The sequence below is a fragment of the Rana temporaria genome, chromosome 2 (assembly GCF_905171775.1).
Source record: "Rana temporaria chromosome 2, aRanTem1.1, whole genome shotgun sequence".
Classification (NCBI taxonomy): Eukaryota; Metazoa; Chordata; class Amphibia; order Anura; family Ranidae; genus Rana; species Rana temporaria.
In genome coordinates this window covers 74,838,533-74,844,532 of record NC_053490.1, presented here as the reverse complement: position 1 = coordinate 74,844,532, position 6,000 = coordinate 74,838,533, and the positions used below count along the sequence as shown (strand labels likewise).

The window sequence follows — 6,000 nt, the reverse complement described above, 5'->3', positions numbered from 1 at the left end:
AAGAGATGCTGGCAGGGACTGGAGGTTTGAGAAAAAGCATATGGAATTGTTCTAGGCACTGTTACTGTCACCAGGTTCAATAATTAATGGATTTATTAATTATGCATAGAGTAGTGTAGATAAACCATGGCCTTCCAATCCGGCTGCCATAAAGGACTGACACCTTTCCAGAGATGTTTGCAAAGTGGGCATTTCAAGATGAAGCTACAAGTCAGGGCTCTAAATCACTAATACCTTCCAGTAGGCTAGAGAAACACTTGCCTTCCTTGCTTCTCTTGACATGACTTGACTTGCTTCTCTAGCCTGGTATGACCTACTTTGTGAACTTCTCTGGAAAGGTATAGGTCCTTTTTATATGCTATGGAGAAATAGAAGTAACACAAATATTATGTGTAGGGTGTCGAGTGAACGTGGAATAACAAATACTCCTACGTCCATCCAACCACAACTGCTGGGGATTCGCACACCCTGAATTCAAATTTCTAAACTGTAACTTATTTATACTTGATTTTATTTCTAGATTGTACTGCCTTATGGCAGAAAAATAAAATGTGTTTAGTTTTCCATAAATCTATGTATCTGTATTCTATTTTCTACACTCCTCAGAGGCACAACTAAAGTCCCAACCCCGTTCAAATTTTTTTGAAACACAGTTGCATAACACAAATATTAGCTAATTATTTCACTTACACACCAACAGAAACAAAGTTAAGAGGAATTTACATAGTTTTCCTTAGACAGATGTAGCAGAGGTGTTCTGTGTATGTGATGGTTTTGATTGTCTGACAACAGTGGTGTGTACCAGATAGTCCAGACCAAGGAAGGCAAAATGGTTGTGGCCAATGCCATTGGTAATGGTATTAAAAGGGAAAAAGTGTGGACATTTTCTTTTGCCCTTCTCCTCTGTTCAATTATCCTTCTCCTGATACCCGATATGGCTCCCTAATCCTGACAACTACCATTCCATCATCAGATGTGTTCCCCCCCTCACCATCAACTGATGCATCAAATGCATAATTTGTTGTGCATCTAGTGCTTCCTGCTCACGCTCACTCTTGCCTTAATCCGATGAACAATATAGTCCAGCAGTGTCACCTGTGTGCTAAGACTTCAAAGGGGAGCAAGGCAAACAATCCCTATATATTTAGAAGGTCATTTGGGGCTATCATGCCTGTTGGTTGTTTGCAACAACTTCTAAGAATATAACAAAGCAGGTGACAATCTTTGCATATAGATACATTGTGAAAATAACTTTTGAGTTACTTCTGATGATTTACTTGCCACCACCATTTCCGAAACCTAGCCTCCATTCCACCATTGTCATTTATATATGAGGTAGATGAAACGCAAGAATTAGCTTTACTGTACGTGTGGCCACTGACCTTTTTTTCACAGACACCAGTAAGTTAAACAACAACCTTGTATTGTGTCTCAGCAATGCACACTAACCAATACAGCAATAAGGCTAAACTAAAAATGAGCAGAGCACAAGTTAACTTTTTTTCAAAAGAAACATGTAATGCATAGTGCTGGTAAATAAGAAAATCTAATGCTTAATGAAACAAGCCTATCTACATTTCACTGAATTATCTACTCAACATAATTCCAAATAACTGTGAGAAAAAACGCAGTGAATGATGGGGGTGTGAGAATGGGTGTAAAAAAACAAATCTTACAAGCAAAGACTGAGCGCAGATGAAAGTGTGTTTGTGTCAGAAACCATGAATCAGACCGAGACAGAAGTACAGTTATATCACACTTGTTTAATAATAATAAAAAGATAAACAGAGTAAGCGTAGTCAAAACATAGCCAAAGTTCAGGAACCAGATCAGATAGTCAGCCAAGCCAAATGTCAGAGTGCCAGAGATATACGTAGTAGAACAGCAAGCAGGATCAGGAGCCAGAAGGGATGTCAGCCGAGCAAAGTCTTCAGGAACAGGAACGCAGGAGAAATTCTCTGTGGTGTTGACCAAGGCGAAGGCAGAGAGCAAATGAGCTGGAAGGCTTAAAGGGGTTGTAAAGGTATTTTTTTTCCCTAAATAGCTTCCATTACCTTAGTGCAGTTCTCCTTCACTTACCTCATCCTTCGATTTTGCTTTTAAATGTCCGTATTTCTTCTGAGAAATCCTCACTTCCTGTTCTTCTGTCTGTAACTACACACAGTAATGCAAGGCTTTCTCTCTGGTGTGGAGAAAGCCTCTTGAGGGGGGAGCAGGCAAGTCAGGACACTCTCTACTTTGCAGATAGAGAAAGGAGCTGTGTGTTAGTGGGCGTCCTGACACTCCTGCTCGCCCCCTCCTCCTTCAAGAGGCTTTCTCCACACCAGGGAGACAGCCTTGCATTACTGTGTGTAGTTACAGACAGAAGAACAGGAAGTGAGGATTTCTCAGAAGAAATAAGGACATTTAAAAGCAAAATCGAAGGATGAGGTAAGTGAAGGCGGACTGCACTAAGGTAAAAGAAGCTATTTAGGGAAAAAAAATGTACCTTTACAACCCCTTTAAGTAGGCAGGACTGAAGAGCTTGATCATCAACAGGTGAGTCACTGTGGTGGGATAGGAGCTGGCAATTAGCCGACAGCTGAGCCGCCAGCTCAAAGAAGGAAAGGCTGAGCCCAGCCCTGACAGTTTGTCATACTGTACTTGGCATCATGGCAACAATTACTGCACAGGACACATGGGACACTCAGTAAAAGTGCCTGGGTGTCAGTGTCTAGCAATGCTCCTGGATGAATGGTAAGGATAATATGGTGAAAATAATTGGTGATCTACTAATGCTTATCAGCAAACACTGGAGCAGCCATTCGGGGCAAAGCCTTTTTGTGTCCAAGCCATTTAAAAAATACATGGTGTTGACTGGTGGTGATGTCACATAGTTCATCATGTAACAGTATAAAGAGGTTGGCATTACATGGATACTGTCACCTTTTCATTAATGAACAAGTTGATAGTGTCTTTTTGGGTTAAGTCCGTTTTTTTTACTTTAATGTGCTGCAACCAGAAACCAGAGGACACTTCACAGGTTTACTACCATTTATTACCAAATTATACTTTTGTCAATTACTAACACAGTACAACACCCTTCCCCACCATCAGAATTGCAGACTATAGCCTGCGGTGTCGATCAGCAGATCATCTTCTGTACAATCTCAGTGGCCAACATGTATCAAAACTCATCCAGTCCCTGCTGAACTGGTCCAATTGGGATCCATGTATGGCCAGTTTTAATTTAGGTAGAATAAGCAAGAGTTAAGACCCCTGGCAGTTAATTTTTGCTGTATGTATCCTAATGGGGAGATTATCCTTCATATTCTGTCCCCGAGAGACAGCAAGTTAGAGGAAATCTCCCAAAGTGAGAGGAATTCCCTTCCTAGACAGTTGTCCCTGGAACAGGTATCTCCATTGGAAGATTTTTCCTTACCTCTTGTTCTGGGGAAAATCTAAAATTTTGTAATTCCCCTCACATTCATTCTTGGCAAAAATGATCTCCAGTAAAACCAGAGGGTTGAAACTCCCCAACGGAGACACAGACGGTCTAACCCAGTGTTTGTCAAACTGTTTTCAGTCAAGGTACCCTTTAAAATTCTCCAAAATCTTGAGGCATCCCATTTTAAAATGTAAAAAACAAAACCAACAGTTTTACATAATGCAGCAACATTCACACACGTTGGGCACCCAAGGTTAGAGGTGATTTATTCTTTCAAAGCAAACCCACCTTTGCACATTGATACTGACTAGTATTGCAATGTTTCTCTACTCCCTCAGTTTCTTTCCCTCACTCAGCTAATGTGGCCCCAGTGCTGATGAAGAGGGATGGGGAGGGGCAAACAAGGATGCTGTGCAGGCGCCCAATGTCCTCCTTATCAACCAACCAATGGCATAATTGGTTGTTAGGACATGGGCAGCTAGAAGGCTGCACATGGAAAACCTGTGACTGATTCTCTTCAATGGCCACAACTGTGTCTTTGTGGCTTGTATCGATTTTCTTGGGCAATTTTTAGGCATGTTGCCAAGGCACCCCAGGGTGCCTGGGCAACCTGATTGAAAAATGCTGGCCTATCTTATAACCACTCTATTCTAAACTATTATGCTGCGTACCGGGGGTGGGGGGCTAGTGATCCATCCGACCGACCGGGGGGCTGGTGACGGGTGGATTGTTTGAAGCACCCCCCCCCCCCAATTTTTTTTAGCACCAGCTGTCACTGATCTAGATTGGAGTCCACTAAAGCCTTGTACACACGATCAGGCTTTTTACCACCTGGAAACCCAAGGGGAAAGCCGAGAACCTGCTTCGGTTCAGACTTTTCCCTACACACAGCCAGTTTTCCCGACAGGAAAACTGCAATGGAGCTTTGTCCGGGAATCTCCGCCATGTGTATGCCCCATCATAGTTTTTCCAATATGAAAACTGCCAAAAACCGCCGGACAAAAGTCAGCCGAATTTCCCGGCGGGAAAAAAGAGAACTGGTTCTCTTTTTTTGTCCGGCGGATTTTGGGCAGTTTTCCCTTCCGAAAAACTGTGAGGAGCATGCACACGGCCGGGATTCCCGGCCAAAAGCTCTCCTCACAGTTTTCCCGTCGGGAAAACTGATCGTGTGTACAAGGCTAAAGGCTATAACGACTCTGTAGTGGGGTCAGATATTGAAGGTGGGCAGGCACTTTATTCAAAGGTGGTGGGCACCGAACACATTGGACGTTACTATATGAACTGCCACTTTATGTTTACACAGCCATGGAGTTCTAATACATGTGACTCAGACAGTGTATTTACTCTATTGGCTATTTGAGCTGATGTGTTTTGTTTAGTGTTTCATTTATGTTGTATTTAATATGTAATTGCGCTGCACTTACTGTATATTTTGCACAAGATACCAATGAATGAGAACTTTCCTTTTGGTTCCCACTCTTTCTATTCTTTTGTATATATGATATGTGGTTTGGAATATTTATTTCTATATGAGATTGGAGTATACCTGTATGTATAAAAAAAAAAATTCCCTGGAAAAAAAAAAAAGACAACACAGACTGATCCTCAGCGGTCACACTTCCTTTGCCACTCAAATTCTGAGCCTATTTACAGCAATAACTTCTTGCAATCTGTGCTTTTCTCTGTCACTGTACAGATGCACAGCAGGAGTATTGCCAGTCCATCCAACAATGACAGCAGCAGAAGCACACATGCAAGTTCATTATAAAGCAGTATCTCTTCTTTACACACAGATAGCGGATAGAAATACTGCAGCAGTCCCTCACTGAACCCCTGCATCAGCATCTGCCTCCTCCTTCTGCTCCACGTGTTCTGCTAAGTATAACCCACCCTCTCCCCTTCCACTCTGAATCTGCTCATACTGGGCTGTTAGTTGCAGGAGAGAGCTAGCGCAGATCGATGCTGCCTTTTGTCTCATGCTCCAACCATCATATTGAGGAACTGCAGGAAAACAAGAAAAGGACAGGTACAGTCATTCTTTGTAAACATCTGCTTATCCTCTCAGATTTTTCTAGGCTATTAACTAATTTCTACATTATAGCATTTTCTGAGTATTATTATAACAATGTTATTACCTATTATTTTTGATCTACACCGCGCAATATAAATATCTTTTTTTTTTAACACATTGCACAAATTGTATTAGAATTTAATATTTACCTATTATATTTACTTTTAAATTGTATCAAATATGCAAACAAAATGACATAATATCATCTGATATATAAAATCTTTAGAAGTAAAATTTATATTATTTTCATATTATTATGAGTGTTAAAATGAATCTTTAATTCATGGACCATTCTGCCCATTGGGGCTACTGTGCCTTTTTTTGGCCCCATATGCCACTAAAAACAATAAAAAAAGCCACTAAAAAGTTAGGTGAACGCTGTCGCTTTTAAGTTGTAACCTTGCTCTTGGGATTTTCCCAGGCCCAATTAATATTAATAACATCACCAGTATAACTATTGTTATTATCATTCTTTCTTTTTTTTTTTTTTCATTATGATTAT

At 41.0% G+C, this 6,000-nt stretch overlaps 1 protein-coding gene across 1 annotated transcript in view; it reads left to right on the top strand.

Annotated features, from left to right (window-relative positions):
- Positions 1 to 5,324: 5,324 nt before the first annotated feature.
- SERTM1 (serine rich and transmembrane domain containing 1) overlaps positions 5,325 to 6,000 on the top strand; it is an 83,663-nt gene continuing 82,987 nt past the window's right edge. Inside the window, exon 1 of the mRNA XM_040340395.1 lies at positions 5,325 to 5,453. The gene's annotated coding sequence lies outside the window, so the exon portion shown is untranslated. The remainder of the gene's footprint in view (positions 5,454 to 6,000) is intronic.